The sequence below is a fragment of the Condylura cristata genome, unplaced genomic scaffold, assembly GCF_000260355.1.
Source record: "Condylura cristata isolate star-nosed mole 26May11 unplaced genomic scaffold, ConCri1.0 scaffold00018, whole genome shotgun sequence".
NCBI lineage: Eukaryota > Metazoa > Chordata > Mammalia > Eulipotyphla > Talpidae > Condylura > Condylura cristata.
Genome location: NW_004567119.1, coordinates 35,070,433 through 35,088,928, shown reverse-complemented (window position 1 = coordinate 35,088,928; position 18,496 = coordinate 35,070,433).

The following is an 18,496-nucleotide window of genomic DNA, read 5'->3' as shown; positions in this document are numbered from 1 at the left end:
GTTGGGGGTTGGGGGTCAGGGGAGGCTGCCACACAGCTCTATTCAAACACTTACAAACAGACGCTCCTACCATTTTTTTTTCCCAGTGGTATTTTCTATAGAACTAACAGTAACCCAGGATCTGTGTGGAAACATTTGATTTTGTCCTTCCTGATAACCATCAGATGTCTAGATGACATCTGAACTAGAACTATAAAATATATTGGTTAATAGAATTTGGTTAAAAATTACCTAACCATTTCATTGGTTATTTCTAGAACACAAATCCAAGCTGTAGAACACAAGTAACTAACTTTTTCTTGTCCTTTTATATGTTTAACGATTCATTCAGATGCATGTAATGAAATGAGTTCTATTCATGACATTCAGACATTCTCAATTTTGGAACAGACAGAAAATATATAAAATGAAAGAAATGCACAAAGCTTTAAAATGGGGGGAAGCCAGAAAACAGAGTTGTCACTAGATTCCTAGGTTTCTTAAAGCCTTAGATAAAAGCACTGTTAGGCTTAAAACGGATTAAAGCACCACATTAGGAAGCTCTCCGAAACCACTGCAGCACAAGTTCAATCCCCGGCCAGAGAGCTGACCCACATGGCACAGCAGACCTCTCCTGACCTGTCCACTGCTCCCGCCAGCAGTGTACTTTGTCAATCTGCCTGTTCTGCTCTCCCCACTCTGTCTCTGGTGAATCCTCTCACCTACCACACCTCTGCCCTGTACCCCAGTTTTGTATGCATAAATAAATAAACCTTTAAAAAAAAAAAAAAAGAAAAGGACTTTCAGGACCCTGCCTGGTGGCGCAGCGGGTTAAAGCATAGCACTAAGAAGCTAAAGCCACTTCTGCATGAGTTCGATCCCCGCCTGCCCCAGAGGTGGCCACATGGAGCATCAGAACTCTCCTGACCCATCCGCTGCTCCCCTCAGCAGTGTACTTCGTCAATCTGCCTGTTCTGCTCCCCACTCTGTCTCTGGTGAATCCTCTCACTCTCCGCATCTCTGGCTTGTAACCCAGTTCTGTATGAATAAATAAATAAATCTTTAAAAAAAAAAAAGTTCTTTCAGTTGTGAAGCACTGACCTGCTTTCTCATGGCAAAGAGGTGAGATGTCACTCAACAGGAATCAGATACAGACGTTTGCAGGTAAACATTTTTATTAGCTAGATAGTGTCACTCACTGTGTTTCCTAGTAGAGGTACAAAAGTTAAATAAAAGACTATCTGGATCCTCATCCAGTGAGAGACAGAGATGTACAGAAATAGTGACAACATACTGTGAAAAGCACTCCAGTCGCCACAAACACAGAATATTGTGGTAGCAAAATAGAGAGCATTATTGGGGAGGGGGGCAGGAATAGTCAAAGAAAAAGTAACATGTAAGTGAAATCTCAAAAGTATGAATTGAGGCCCTCCCTGGTGGTGCAAACAGTTAGGACACAGCACTGCAAACTAGCCACAGCCGCTTCAGTGAGGGTTCAGTCCCCAGCCCCGGAGGTGACACACATGTTCTGGCAGACCTCTCCTGACCTGCCTGCTGCTCCCCTCAGCAGTGTACTTTGTCAGTCTGCCTTTCTGCTCCCCAATTTGTCTCTGGTGAAGCCTCTCACTGCCCCTGCACCTCTGGCTTATTCCCCATTCAGTATGCATAAATAAAAAAAAATCTTTAAAAAGAAATGTATGAATTGAAAAAATGAAAACAGTGGGAAGGCTGGCCAGGAGGAATAAATGCAAAGAGAACACTATGTTGGGGGTTGGGGGTCAGGGGAGGCTGCCACACAGCTCTATTCAAACACTTACAAACGGACGCTCCTACCATTTTTTTTTCCCAGTGGTATTTTGCTATAGAACTAACAGTAACCCAGGATCTGTGTGGAAACATTTTTTTTTGTTCTGTTCATTAATTATTTCTCTCCACCTGGACAACATCCTGTTAACAGGAAAGCATTGCCCAAAGTGGAGCATTTCACCAAATGTAAACAAATTGATACTAACTGCACTGGGCAAAAGAACAGAAGTGGTCTTTCTAGCTCTTTTCGTTCCCAGGTATGCCCAGAACGCTAAAATCCACCTCACTGGAGGGCCCTGGAAAGGCCTCCATCCCAGTCAATACCTCAGGAGCAGGGGGCTGTTCCCCTGCGTCTCCAGGTAACCCCTCAGTGAGACTAATTAGATTATTTTTCCCCCAAACATCCGCGTTATTGATTTGAGAACTGAAAAGAGTATTGATGTACAGTAGTCAGTTATACTTGAATAATTAACTACAAAAATGTTGATTGAGGTAACACTGGTTTACAATGCTGTAACGACAGAATTTTTAAGCTGGGGAAAATACAAAATGTCTACTATTTTTGCTGCGAGATCTCCATAGAAGATAAACTTGATATAAACCTTTTTACATGGTCTGAGCTTCTGTAAATAAAGAAATTACATGATTATTTAGCCTTGAAATTTAAGTGTCCTGTTATACTGCGGTAAGTCTGTTCATTCCTGAGACTACAAATGTTCTCCACCTAACATTTGCTTATTTGAAGATCCCTCATTATGATCTACATGCATTAGGATTTTCCCTGCCTTTTTTACAAGTATCCTAGTTAATTCAAACCCCTTGCTAGAGCCCCGCCTCCCTCCCACATGGAGGCCAGTGATTTCCAGCCAGCAGGACAGGCCCGCAAACTTCCCTTGACTGAGGGGAGCGTCCTGAGCTGGCCAGCTGAGCCCACTGGGTCACCCTCCATTGAGAAGCTAATTGGCTTGTTGCTGGCATGAAAACCTCTTAGGTACCCAGGAGTATGGTTCTGGTCCCTGAACAAGCCTTGCTCTGCCAGAAGATGCCTGGGAGGACCAAGAGCAGGGTTAGGGAGTCAAACAGGGCTTTGGCCTGGAAACTGTGGAGACTGAATTCCTTCTGACTTGCCAGCTCTGTGACCCTGGGTGTGTTATCTGTTTCCTTAGACTCCCTCCTCCTTTCTTTCAGCAGACATCATGGAGCCTCCTGGACAAGAGAGTGCAAAGATGAAGCAGCTAGCTGCATGTGGTACACACAGACCTTCCTCCACGGTTGTAACTGCCATTTTTCAAGCATGAGTCCAGAGACTGTGACCCAGCTTGAGGTCACACAGAAATCTTTGAATGTCTGGATACCAGAGGCCAGTGGCTGTGACATGGCATGTGAGACTAAAACACTCTTCATTCAGAGGAGTGAAGGAGGTTGGGGATGGGAGAGATATGAACTTGTCACTCTAGATTACCGTATGAATATGATACCCACACTCATATGATAATTTAATAAATGGTTACTCCAGTTTATTTTTAAAAGATTTATTTTTATCTATATAGATATACAAAAGCTGGGGTGCAGGTCAGAGGTGCAGAGAGTGAGAGGCTTCACCAGAGACAGAGTGAGGAGCAGAGCAGGCAGATGTACTGAAACACATTGCTGAGGGGAGCAGTGGACAAGACAGGAAAGGTCTGCTGCGCCATGTGGGTCAGCTCCCTGGCCAGGATTGAACTCAGGTCGCAGTGGCTGGTGATAGTCATACAGTAATGAGACATTAACGCCTGCACCACCTGGGAAGCCCTATTTTAGTTTATTTTTAAGAACTGAAAAATAAATGATGTAAAATACAGTGAGTTCAATTTAATAATTTCAATTTTAAAACCAATCATAAAAGTTAAGAGAGGGCAACCCTAGTGGCACAGGGGTTAAAGTTTCAGCACTGTGAAGCAATATTTAGCCTCTGCAGTTGGAGTTCAGTCCCCCGCCAGGGAGTGACCCACATGGTGCAGCAGCCCTCTCCCGTCTTGCCCACTGCTCCCCTCAGCAGTGTATTTCAGTAGACCCACCTATTCTGCTCCCCACTCTGCCTCTGGTGAATCCTCTCACATCTCTCACCCCTACCCTGCACCTCTGGCACCCCAGTTCTTGTATGCATAAATAGATAAATCTTTGAAAAAATTTCAGGTAGAAATAATATTCTGTTCCTCCCTTGGTGGCTCAACAGGTCAGGACACAGCATTGCAAGCTGGCTGAATCCTCTCACCATCCCTGCATCTCTGGCCTATATCCCAGTTCTATATGCATAAATAAATAAATAAATCTTAAAGAAAGAAAGAATACTCTTTCTTCCCCCACATAACAACCCTGTTGTCCTAGCTTTCTGAAAGCAAAATCAGGGGGAAAAAATCAGCATTTTTATTCCTTTGAGCTCTACCTGTAAAACCTATAGATACAAACCAAGAAAGAGAAACTCTCTTACAACTCGTTTTATGCTCACACTCCAAGGAAAGTACAGATTTTTTTTAAACACCAGGTAGTCAGTGACCCTCTTCACTGAGGCACTTTAGAGGCACAGAAGCTGCCTAGCTATTAAACAAGGAAGCGGAGCTGAGGAGGATGTGTGCACACTCAGAGATGCAGAATAAATGCATCTTCAGTATGCACCCTTACACAAACATCTTATACAGAGAGGAAGATACTGAAGGTATCCAGAAAACCAAGTATTTGTAAGGTGTGGATAACTCCATAAGCCACGTAGCAAGTGTGAGCAGACAAACAGGAAGATCTCAACCAGTACATGCTGCTCGCCAGTGAAGGAATGAGCTTGTTCTATGAAGAAATCCATAAACCAATAATCGAGCATGATCCCTGGGCTCCAAACACTGTTGTGGGGATTAGAAAAACAGATTGAGGGATGGATTTCAAGATTCTGATAAAAAACGGTATGTAAATATATTGCTGTAGAATGGACAGTATGCAATTACACTATTCAAGCAAAGCTGAGACCACTTTTAGTGAGTTTTAAAGGGAAACTCCCAACTGAGTATTTCCATCCAAAATATGTTTTTCCTGCTTAAAAGGATGTTATTTCAACTCTCCACTTTAATGGCTTTTGAGTGCTCCATTAGATTGTTAACAATAAGAGTTCCACCGAATGGCGACCTTAGCAGTAACACATTGTGAATCTGTTAAAGCAACTTTCTGGTGCATGTATACAGAAGCATCAGAATTCAGCCCCTGCTCCACCCCAGTAACAGCACTACTGATGATAAAGTTGATGCACATGGCTTTGGGGGATGTACCTTGTAAACCGGGGAACAGTGAACTTCAACTTCAACACTACAAAACTTGACACTGAAAGCAATACTGTGAAAATCTATCTTCAGTGTTCCACACACTAATGATCACTAATAATTCAATCATAAATACACCTGCCAATACAGTTAGACTAGGAAAATGACCTAGTAATTTTCATAAATTTATGGACATGTCCAGTTCCAAGTAGACAGTCTTCTTTTTTTTTTTTTTTTTAAGATTTATCTGTGGGCCCTCCCTGGTGGCGCAGCAGGTAAATGCAGCAATAAGAGGCTAAAGCCACTTCAGCACAAGTTCAATCCCCAGGCCTGGAGGTGACCCACATGGCAGGGCAGACCTCTCTTGACCCGCCTGCTGCTCCCCTCAGCAGTGTACTTTGTTGCTCGGCCTGTTCTGCTCCCCACTCTGTCTCTGGTGAATCCTCTCACCAGAGGATCTGCATCTCTGGCCTGTACCCCAGTTCTGTATGCATAAATAAATGAATCTTTAAGAAAAAGAAAATGGGAGAATTGGTGTGTAGACCAGAGGTGTGGAGGGGTGAGAGGACTTACCAGAAACAGACTGGGGGGCAGAACAGGCAGATCAACTGAAATACACTGCTGGGGTGCAGAGGGCAAGATAGGAGAGCCATGCGGGTCAGCTCGCTGGCCTGGGATGGAACTCATGATGGTAAAAATTGGATAGTGCTAGACTTAACCTCTTGTGCTAGACTATCTTCTTAGTGAGTGCTAAGCATCCTCAGAATATCTGGTCTTAATATAGAATTCCAAAAGCAAATGGTGAATGTAGTGAAATTTAGAAAATCCTGCTTACTTTCAATTACGAATGTTATATTGGAGGGACTATGGAAATGCATACATTTGATATTTCAGCTGAAATTTTATAAATTGTGTTATTATGGTGAAGAAAGCAAGAGAGCCTGATTGATCTGGTTCTAAACTGCCTCAAGTGCTGACTAGAAACACAATCTTGCTAGTTAATCCCTCTAGAAAATAAGAGGGAACTACTAGTGAGGGCTTCATATGGTAGTGGAAAAAGAATGGATTTGGGGAACAAACAAAGTTGTTCAAATATTAACAATATTATTTACTGTGAGGCCTTGAACACTTCATGTGTCCATCAGACTTATTGTCCTCTCCAGTAAAATTTTTCAGCTCCTGATTACTTACATAATGCATTGGCCCCTTACTGGACCAGCCTGGCCAGTCAGCGATCTCAGTGGAAGACTCAGTAGAAGACCCTCGGCTACCACACCCTTGATGCCCTTCTCTGTCCTTTCTCTGATAAGTTTGTCAATAACATGCCTTCTCATCTTCCTTCCTTCTAAGTTCCAGGTTTGTATGTTCACTGTTGTATGCTGATATATTCACATTTAGCTATCCCAAACTAAATGCATCACTTTCTCTCCTATGTTTTCTACTTTTGATGAGGCACCAAACAAAATAGCCTCAGCCAATGTCAAGGCTACATCTAGCAAACACATACCTTGCTGGCAACAGCGGCCCTCACCTCTTTACTCTCATTTTCTTGGCTTACACTTGTCCAATCCGATGGTCAAAAAATACCCTCCTATTGCCAAATACTGAAAAATATATATCTCCAGTCTAAATCTTCCCCGACTTCCCATTCAGATATCCATCTCTCCCTTCAGAGTTCTATTTCGCTCTCTAGCAGACACCTCAAGCACACAACCTACACAAATACCAGACCTAACTGTAGACTTCTTCCCCTAAAGCCTACTCCCCACTGTCTTCCCTCTCTATCTTTAGTCACTCAGACCCCAACCCATGGCATGATGTTCACCATGCCCATTCTCTTTCTCTCTCCTCACACTCATTACAATCGTCAATACATCATGATCGCCAGAATAGATGCAAAACATGGCCAATTCTTACCAGCATGGATTTTACTATTTTGTTCAAGAGCTCACTTTGCCAGCTTCTTCCTATACCTCCCTTCACTTTTGCCATCGTTCCCAACCACATCCACAGTTGATGATACTTCAAAACACAACTCACTGCTACTTAGTCCATCAGGTAACCTCTCTAGCCCTTGAATGAAGGAAGTATCTCTATCTCTCTCCTAGTAGTTCTAATTTCCTTCCCTCTCCTTTAATGTTTGTAAATTTGTATAACAAAAATCTGTGTACATGTTTTGGTCTTCTTGGTGGGTAGTTCCTTCAAGGCAGAAGTCCATTTGATTCACTATTTATAAAAATCTCACAATCCCAACCATACATAGTAAGATAAACAAAAATATTTTTACCAAATAAATGAACTTAAATAGTGACCTATAAAGATACATAGGATAACATGAAAAGACAGAGAAGAATGACAGTGTGTATTACTGGGAAAAGGCCATGTCATTATTGAGAGAACTGAGAGGATGGATGGGAGCAAGGCAGATAGGAACCTCTGTGACATGGGGTATTCATTGGGTATTCAAAAAATGCCATAATGCACTTATATTATTAGGGTCAGAGAAAACATAATCTCACAAAAAAAGCCCAGGGTCATATGGCTTTACTGGGAAATTTATCAATTGTGTAAAGAAAGCAATCCTCTACAAACCCTTTCAGAAAACAGATGAGGAGTTAACACTTTTCAACTCATCCCATGATGCCAACACTGTAAGATTCCACTCATATGAAATTTCTAGAAAAGAAATTCTCTAAACTCAGAAAGTAAAATTGTTGAAGGCTAAAATTAAGAATATGATTTAACTACAAGTGGATGAAACGTATTTACTTAAAATGGGGGTTAAAACTACACAACATACACCTCAGTAACCTGTTTATAAAGATACAGCACACCACACAATGCAAAGATAGAGAAGGAAAGGATAAACAGATGGGATTACATCAAGTTAAAAAGCTTCTGCAAAGCAAAAGAGACATTACCAAAAAAAAAAAAAAAAAACAGACATCCCATTGATTGGGAAAAATTTTTCTCACACAATACTGGTAATAAAGGATTGATCACAAAGAACTGATGAAACTCAACAAAAATAAACAATCCCATCCAAAAATGCACAGAAGAACTAAAAAGACATTTCTCAAAAGAGGACAAGTAGATGCCCAACAAGCATATGAAAAAATGTTCAACATCACTTGTAATAAGGGAGATGCAAATCAAAACCACAATGAGATACCACCTCATACCAGTAAGGATGGTACATCTCAAAACAACTAGCAACAACAAATGTTGGCAAGGATGTGGAGAAAAAGGAACTCTCCTGCACTGCTGGTGGGAATGCAAACAAGTACAATCACTATGGAAAACTGTTTGGAGGTTTCTCAAACTGCTAAAAATGGAGCTTCCATATGACTCAGCAATCCCACTCCTACGTCTCTACCCAAGAGACACAAAAACACTGACTCAAAAAGACACCTGCATCCCCATGCTTATTGCTGCTTTATTTACAATAGGAAAGATATGAAATTAACCCAAACGCCCAAAAGTGGATGACTGGATTAAAAAGATGTGCTATATATACACAATGGAATATTATTCAACAATAGAAAAAGATAAACACATGGTTTTGCAGCAACATGGCTGCAGCTGGAAGGTATCATGCTTAGTGAAATAAACCAGAAAGAAAAAGAAAAATACCACACGGTTTCATTCATAGCAGGAGCATGAAAATCCAGGAGGGAAAAATAATAATAATGAACAAAAATGGTGGGGTGGGGGGAAGGGAGTGCACGGGACTATGGTGATAACACAGGAGTGAATTGGTGATGGGAAGTCTACAGAGATTACAACTGAGATGGAAAAAGGCACAAAATGATGTAAAAATAAACTAGTATAATAAAAAAGTGGGGTTAACAAATTGCTAAAATCCTTAATCATTGCACTTTACATGTATATATACATCTATATGAGTTTACTCCACATCTGTAGTTATACTTAAGTGTGCAAAATACACATCCATTTAGCAATCAACAGACATTATTTATAAGTGTATTATTTGGGGGAAAGCTTGCATATATTTTTAGGAATAAAGTTTGGTCTTGCCTTGACTCCTTAGATGCAAAACTAAAAGAGATACATTGTGTTCTCTGAAGATTTAATTCCCTTCTCCCCCAGAATTCTGCATTCCATTTTCTGGCTAAAGATGTAAAGGCATGCACTTTTTCCAAGGAAATAGAGTAGTCTGACTTAAAAAAGCGATTAAAACAAAAATAACCAAATGTTTAATCATTACAACCGGGGTTCCTAGTTTCTTTGATTTTATACCAGGCTTCCCAAAAGGTTTCCCTATTAATATTAACAGCTTTATGAATTTCATTACTCTGATTTATGCCTTTTCAATTTATTTAAGGTTGTGTCAATATTAAATTATCTGTCCCTTGTGAGCAACTTCAATAATATTTAATGCAAAATAGTCTTAAATATTACCTAGCAGGCAAAAATCTATGTTATTGCTTATAATGCCATCCTCCCTCAGAATTGAGTAGTAATTAATAAATATTATATTAAATACTTCAGAGTCAATATAAAATACTACAAGAAAATTGTACTACTATAAACTGTACTGTAACTTCTGCCTCACTTGAGTTAGCCCCAAAAGTATTATACAGCTGCTTTACGAAGTTTTTTGGCAGTTCCATTAAAACCTAAACATGAAATTACAATATGACCCAGGAATTGCAATCTTGGACACTTATCACAGAGAAATAAAGCCTATGTTCACACACACACACACACACACAAACTACTGTAGTAGCAGTATTATTCATCATAAAAAGAAAAACTGGAAAAACTCAAATGTCCTAAATGGGTGAACAGTTTAACAACTGTGGTACATTCCTACTGTGGAACTCTGATCAGCAATAAAAGTCTGGGTGAATCATCAGAGTTAAAATGAATGATGAATGGTAAGACAACCTCAAAGTTTACATACTGTATGTTCCATTTACATAATTTTCTTGAACTTAAAAAATTCTAGAATTAGAGAATAGATTAATGGTTGCCAGGGGTGAAAGGGTGGGAGCAGAAGGGAAATCAATATGCCTACAGAGGATAAAATAGCCATGCTGGGCCCTCCCTGGTGGCGCAGCGGGTTAAAGCACAGCACTAAGAAGCTAAAGCCACTTCCACATGAGTCCGATCCCCGCCTGCCCCGGAGGTGACCACATGGTGTGGCAGACCTCTCCTGACCCGCCCGCTGCTCCCCTCAGCAGTGTACTTCGTCGATCTGCCTGTTCTGCTCCCCACTCTGTCTCTGGTGAAGCCTTTCGCTGCCCCTGAGCCTCTGGCCTGTACCCCAGTTCTGTATGCACAAATAAATCTTTAAAAAAAAAAAAAAGCCATGCTTGTGGCTATCATGTTATGTGTCTTTCAAAGCTGATGTGCTAGTTGTGATGTGGTACTAGAGGTTGTAAGGTGTTATAATTTGGAGAAACTGAGTAAAGAGTGGTAGGATCTGTTTGTGTTATCTCTTACAAATAGCAAGTGAATCTCATTAATTACCTCAAAAATTTTATATATGTATATACATATATATATATATTTTTTTAATTCATGTTAGACCTAGACACACATAGCAAAACCAGCGCTTGAAAGCCATCTGTTGAAGCATCCAGAGGGAAACAGAGAGGGAGGGGAGAGAGAGTAAAGAAGGAGGGGAGCACAATGGACTAAGGTGGTAACTATGGGTGATGCAGTGGTGGGTGCACCGAGTGGCAATATCTGAGGGTGGGGAATGGAAGGATTTATACTTCCAAATTACCATTAACAATGCAAGCCATCTTACTCAACAAAATAAATAAATAACACTCAATTATTGGTTGAAGGAAAAAAATCAATACCGATGTCACACTGACTTCACAGAAGTAACAGAACTATACAATAATTCAATATGAAAGAGCATTTTATTTATAGAATTTTACCAAATTTTTAGACTGTATATCATATTTTGCCATCTCTACTTATTATGAAATAAATAATAAAGCAAAAATTGAAACACTAATAAGGTCTCTAGTGGACAGTTCTGAAGTCTTCTTCACTCCCTTCCTCTCCGTTCCTCCAGCTATCATTCCATAAAAGGAGCAGTAGTCTTCATTTTGTCAGACAAATTCATGGTCACATTTTAAGCTTAGAGAGATAGCATCATTAAAGAATAACAGTTTTAAGACTTATGACTAGGGAGGAATGAAGAAAGGGAGTAAGAAAAAAAAATGAAAAGAGGGAAGGAGAAAATTTTGGCTTAGAAATTGCTCTGTTCAGGGCCTTCCCTGGTGGTGCAACAGGTTAAAGCACAGCACTATAAAGTTAGCAGCAGCCTCTCCAGCATAAGTTCGATCCCCGGCCCTGGAGGTGACCCACATAGCCCAGCAGACCTCTCCTGACCAACCAGCCACTCCTCTCAGCAGTGTATTTCCTCAATCTTTCTGCTCCCCACTCTGTCTCGGGTGAGGCCTCTCACCGCCCCTGCACTTGTGGCCTGTACGCATTAATAAATACATTTTTTAAAAAAGAAAGAAAAAAAATTGCTCTATTTCTAGCACTTTGTCATAGTTCTCATTCTTTGTTCAGAACATCCCAGTGAGAGAATTGTTATGAGATCTGTCATACACATTAGAAAAGTAATGTGATGTCCATGGAGAATAAGCCAACTTCCACTTAGAAGAAATTCAAGATATTAAATATCTTGAAATAAAAGTCCAAAAATCCAATATATTAAGATTCCAGAATATTATTAAAAAATTAATTAAATATTAAAAACAACTATTTCAACAAGCTCAAAAGAAATGAAGGAATAAATCAGAAGATATGTGATTGCTTGATATTTTAAAAATATAAATGGGGAATAAATGGTCAAACAAGTATACATGGCATACTCAACCAATTGTATAGCTCTCCTATCTTTAAATTCTTGGTGTTATTAGCATCATTACTAACAGTCATTTATCAACTACAACTTCTATTTTTAAACACACTTCCCTTCTCAGCCATTTTTGACTGCATATTTTCTTAAACTCTAAATGTTTGGGGCAAAGAGAAGTTTCCAGGAATAGTCTTCTAAACAATTAAATAAAGACAAGAATAATTATGCAGTATGTATGCAGAAGAAATAAATCTTAATTAGCTCTTGACCTGCTGCTGAGCCCCTTTGTGAATGCTATCACAGCAAACATATGTTCTGCTCTTTTATTTTATGTAGTAATAAACACCAGAAGTGCATGTCAGTCAACACACATTTGAGGTGAGAGGAGAGTGCATCTCAAATCCTTTTATCCACGTGGAAATTGTAAAATGATCTGCATTAATCATTCGCTCTACTCCAAGTGAAGTATATGTCCAAAGAGACTATTTGAAGCATTTATTGTCATTGAACATATGGCTTGTTTTCAATATCTCCCTGATTATTTTCAACACAAAAATAAATAGGAGAGGAATGGACGTTTATTCTACCAGATTTTAAAACAGACGTCAATTATATTGAAGTGTCCCATAAGGGACACTAACTTTGTTATTGACGTTGTAATGGAGGCAGCTGACTACCGTAATTAGCAATTGATCTTAGTGGTATGTACATTTGTAGTCAAATGAAGAGGACTTGAATTCCGTTCATAAGGTGCATAGCATTAGTACAAATCTCTACCTGTTCAAAATGCCATGTGCTATTAAAAATTTAATGTGAAATAATCACAAACAATAATCCTAGCAATGAATTACTAAAGCTATCATTGTAAATTTAAAAATATTGTCTTAAAAAAGGAGGGGAATGCTGAGACAATTTGGGAAAAAACAACAAAAAAAAGGTGTTATCATCTTTATGCCTTAGGGGATTTCATAAAAATACTGTGTTTTCAATAGACACACCATTATTTCTAAATAGGTAATTTTAAAGAGAATAAGATCTTAAGTATGGAAAACAGCAGTGATGGTACCAAATAGATAGGTTTGTAATCGGCGTGACAGACATGCGTATCTGGTACACCTCCCGTAATGATGAATGCTACCCCAAAGAACCAAATTAAGAACTCATATTCTTAATCACCTCACAGTCACACACAGTTAATGACAAAACCTTACAAATTCTGCCTCTTCAATGTTCCCTGTCTTTGTGCCCTCTTTTTATTTCTGATTACCTATCTTATATAAGGGCCCTGGACCTGCCTAAGCTACTGTGACAGTAGTTCAGTGCCTACTTCAATTTATCCAGCAACCTAATCACAGATTTCTGTTTATTTGAATCTTGGTTAGAGTTGTGCTATTCAGAGCAACAGATGACAAATTTAGATTGTGGCCAAGCTTCTTCCAAATTGGTAAAGATGTCTCTCAGGTGTCCTTTTATCAGCAGTCATTCCATTTGAGGCAACGGTGTCCTTCTCCTCATTCTTCAATAGCCATCAACCACCAGCAACATGGCGCTGTAGAAGGTGCCATTTTCTGTATGAAGTTACATATGTTGTCAAACTATTTTGGTCTCAATTGTACAATTAATATCTTTCTGAGATTTTTTTCAGTCTTGATAGAAGGACTAAAAAGGTAGTAACTTTCTTATTTAAAGGAGAAATACTAGAACTTCTTAAAATAAATTTAAGACAATTAGATTCATGTGAAGCTCCACAGAAGCAGAACTTTAACTATATCTTATCTTCAGAGGTGAGACAGCGAGAGGAAAAGAGAAATCGAGGAAAATTGATATCATTTTGGGAATAAAGACAGATCCTGTTAGTTCAATGATAACATCACCTTGGAACCATGACTTCACCTCATGTCTACCCTCCAATCACATTTCTTCCTGTAGTTTCCGTAGTACCTCTAATACCTCGTCCCACAATGACGTTACCCACCTTCTCTTTGTCAGTAAAACCCAACATCACTACTAGTTGCTCAAGCCAAATATCCAGGTGGCATCATTAGTCTACCCCTTCTCTCGCTCCCTGTATCCACTCAGCCCAAGAAAAACTTTTGCTGGTCTAGTTCCAAAATAGATTTTGGACCCATCTACTTTTCTCTACCTCTTCTACTACTATTTTTGGTTCAAACTACACCATGGCTCCATCTGCTAGTCTTCCTTTTTTCACTCTGGCTGCCTAGCTCTCCATTCACCCAATCATATAATAGTGAAGTAAAAATGTAGTAAAGGAACCAAAGTAGACTCACTGTGTGAAGAGGTAGAAATGCCTTTACCTTCAGTAAAATATTGTCCTGCCTATCAGGAGGAAGCTCTGTCACAAATCTCACAACTTAGAGGACATTATACTAAGTGAAGTAAACCAGTAACAAAAAGACAAATACTGTATGGTCTACTTATAAATCTAAATAGTAAAAGAAATACAAAAGGAATATAGAATGTTGGTTAAAAGAAGCTGGGGTAGGGATAAACAAGAATATATTTAACATCACCATATTGTAGACTTAAAAATGGTTAATTTTGTTTGTGTGTTTCACCACAATTATTTTTTTAATAATATTTGCTTCTAAACTGGAATATATTATACTGGTCTTGAATTTAATTTCTGTATTAAATGTTTTCTTTGTCCTGGCCACTTCCATTTTCACACTGAAGGCAAGACCTGTGGCTGCATGCAAACTCTTTCCCACTCAGTCACCCTTCAAATTCTGTCCATTTTTTCTCATCTTCATTTTGTGTACAGTGCTGTGAGTAAGGTTATAAGCATCTCTCTCTCTCTCTCTTTGGTACCGGTCATTAAACTCCCATCAAGTATACAGGGCTCTATTTGCCTAGCTGTACAGATTCACTCAGAGATCTAATGTGCTGCTGTGGTAATGAATCAAGTGGTCTGAAAAGCAAATCTTACTGGTTAATGTATAAACTCTCATCCATGGGAATGATGAGGTAAGGAGGTGAGGAGGCACTGTTCATGTCTATGTGTCTTCTGATGCCACTTCCTTGGGAAAGGCTTCCCATCCGCAGGTCTGGTTTACATTGTCATAAATTTGCACAGAGATGTATTCAATTTCTTCAAAGCCTTCATTGTGGTTGATGATGAGATTACTGACCAATGACCCCTCTCCCCACTAGAATATAAACTTCTCCAGAGTAGAGATGGGCTCCTTTTTTGCTCACGGTCATTACCAGCAAAATGTCTGGCATGTGTTCTATAAGTGTATTTGTCAGTGAATAAAAGAAGAAATGAATACAAACAACTACCATCTTCAGAGTTCTTACACTTGAAATTCTTCCCAAGTTTGGCGCGCCCCCATCCTGAGCTCCACCGTTTTCCTTGTATCTACCCACTCATTCAACACAAGTCCCAGAACAAGTATTTGAAGATGTTGACCTGGTGGTTGTGACTGTAAGAATCACCTGCCATGGCTGATAGAGAGCTGGCACCTTAAGAAGGCACTCTGCCTTAAAGAGTCTACCAACAACGTCCTTAAAGAAAAGGCAGAAAAAGGTATTATACTGAATTACTGCCTTTAAGCTATAAATAGCCCGTCAGAAATGCCAGGCAAAGAGCAGCTCTAAGAGAGAGTTGCTTCCGGAGTACAACCGAAAGAGGACAGGGCGGCCGCAGTCTCTGTGGCGCCCCCACGCACATTCTGCCTAACAGCATGTTGACCACTCACCGTTGAAGTGAGACTAGCTAGAAGAACCCTAGTTTAGGAAATATTAGTTAATTAGTGTTGTTGCTAAGCAATTATTGTGAAAACGTTTTCTTAGTAGGTAAAGGCAACTCTGGCTACTTAGAATTCAAAGTCAGTTCCAGTGGGGATAGGTCAGAATTCTGTTCTCTTAGAATTGTGGACAGGAAATTCCTCCCCCAAACAGTAAAAGACAGATTTCTGTGAATAATGGTGGCTACTTTGACAGCAAGCGATTCGTAGGTAACCCCCGAATGGAGGAGTCTATTTGGAGTCTCCTCAGCGAGGGCGAGCCCTGCTATGCTGCTGTGCTCTTCACAAGGACGCCCTTTCTCTACCTTCTTCTCCTCCCTCCAACCTAATAGAGAAACACTGCTTATTTTCAAGGGCAAGTACATGTTATTCATATTGTTTTCATTTTCTTATATACAGAATAGCCCCACACCTGGCACGCATTGAATGATAACTTTAAAAATGAGATGCTTAAATCTTGAGCCAACATAAAATACTAGAAAGCTTTTGTTAACTATAAAGAAATTCCACACAGAAAATACTCCATCCTTTTTGGGACAGACTTTAAAATTGGAAATTGTTAGGCTTTATTTGTGTTTCCATAAGCAGTTATTACACACAACCAAAGTTCACAGAATAAACAGACTTGACTGCAGCCCTGTCATGTAGCTGTGACATTAATTATACTTCTTCTCTCAAAAGACACAAAGGATGTGCCCTGGGGTCATCTGAAGACACACACAGAGACCAGAAAGACTATTTAAAAAAAAACACCAGTGCCATAACCCCCAGAGGAAGCATGAGACCCTTAGTGGGAAGAAACCCAACAATTTCACCTCACTAATATTCACCTGAGTAACAAGTAGAACCTATTTGTCAGCGTAAATGTCATCTTGAAGTCTCCTCTCAACCTCATGAAAAGATTTGCTGTCCTGATGCTCCCATCACAACTCTGTTTTCATCCCTGTAATGTAAGTGATGTCCTCACCAGCACAGGCCACCAAGTTGCTACAGGATAGTCAGCAGGTACCCAAGATCCCTGGGTTCTTGAAATATTACTAAAAAGAACTTATTCTTAAAACAAAAACCTACAGCCCTACTCCATCTAATTTATTCTCTTTGGGTTGGTCCGGTTTGCAGGGCTTTTGAATTAGGTTGTTCATTACCACTGCTCCTAATAAAGCTGAACCTGAGCACACCTGTAATTTCTTCGTGCATCTTTTCTAACTCAACTAAGTCAGCAGATCCTCCCTCTTTTAGCATGACAAGGGCATTCTGTATCACCATGCTACGGTGTCATAAATTTTCCCCAAGCATGTCATGAATTCTGTAGGGTATTTTGTACACATTTTTTTAATGACCCTCAAAAAACTAAGTCCTGTGCAGGAGGATTAAAAATCCCTCAGGGAACTTTCTTCCTTTAACCGACTTTCCAGGAGGAATGTGCTGCGGGCTCTTGATTTGATTTCCTGACCCAGTTAAAAGCACTGTGTTTCAAAACATATTTTATCTCCATTTTTCATCTTATAAATGGTGTTTGTTTAAATGAATGCCTACATTGGATCAAAAGCAAAGTAGCCAGTGATATAAGTGAAATTGTCACATCACACTTGTCCACAAAGAAAGACATTCGTCCTTGATGCAACCTGAGCTACTGAATTTGAATCCGAAAAAGGCTGTGTTTTGACTGTTATTTGCTGCATGAACTGGATAAAAGGTAGGGCAGCAAAAAGGTACTGCTGAGTTGTATTCTATGCTATGGCTGTATAAGCACAGTTGATTTAACTAGTCATCCACAGAAGAACATCTGAGTTACTTTCAGTTTGGGGATATTGAAAGTAAAGATACTATGAACATTCACATGCAGGCTTTTATGTAAAAAAGCTTTATTCCTCTAGGATAAATGCCCAAGAGTGAAATTGCTGGTTTGTATGATCAATGTATGTTGAATTGCTTTTAACTACCAAACTGTCTTCTAGAGTAGATGCACCATTTGATATTCTAATCATCAATATATAAAAGATCCAGTTTTTTTCTCAGCCTACACCAGTATTTGGTGCAGACATTATATTTCACTTTAACCTCTTCTTATAGCTGTTTAATAATACTTATTATGATTTTAATCTACATCTCACTAATGACTAATAATGCTAAACATTATATAAACATGTTTATATTCCAGCCATATATCCTTTCTAGTGAAATATTGGTCATGTTACTTGTCTGTTTCATTGGAATTGTTTGGAGTTTTTATTATTAAATTTTGAGAGTCCTTTACATAGTCCAGGTCAAGGTGCTTGTCAGAGATGTGATTTGCAAATAATTTCTGCCAATTGGTAGTTTATCTTGTCATCTTCACTATGGGGTCTTTTACAAAGGAGAAAAATGTTCATTTTGGTGAGGTCCACTTCTTCAGTTTTTCCTTTTATTAATCACTCTTCTGCTGCCAAGTGTACAAACTGTCTTACCCTGCGGTTCAGAGATATGCTTCCTATGTTTTTTCTGAAAGTTTTATAGACTGACATTTTCTATTTTGCATGATACATTTTAAGTTAATTTTAGGGAGGTTTGTTTGATTCATTTATTTACCTAAAGTTACCCAGTGGCTTCAGTACCATTTGCTCAAAGTATGTCCTTTCATTGAATTGTTTTTGTGCTGTTGTCATTCTTATAGAATAAGAAGTTTCCAGAGGGATTTTTACTAAGAAATCAAAATTCCTACTTCTCCAATCATTTGTCTTCAAGTCTTCAATTTAATGCAAATATAATATTATTAGAGTCTTAGAGTCTTTTTTACACTTAATGGTGTTATCAGAGTTATAATATAT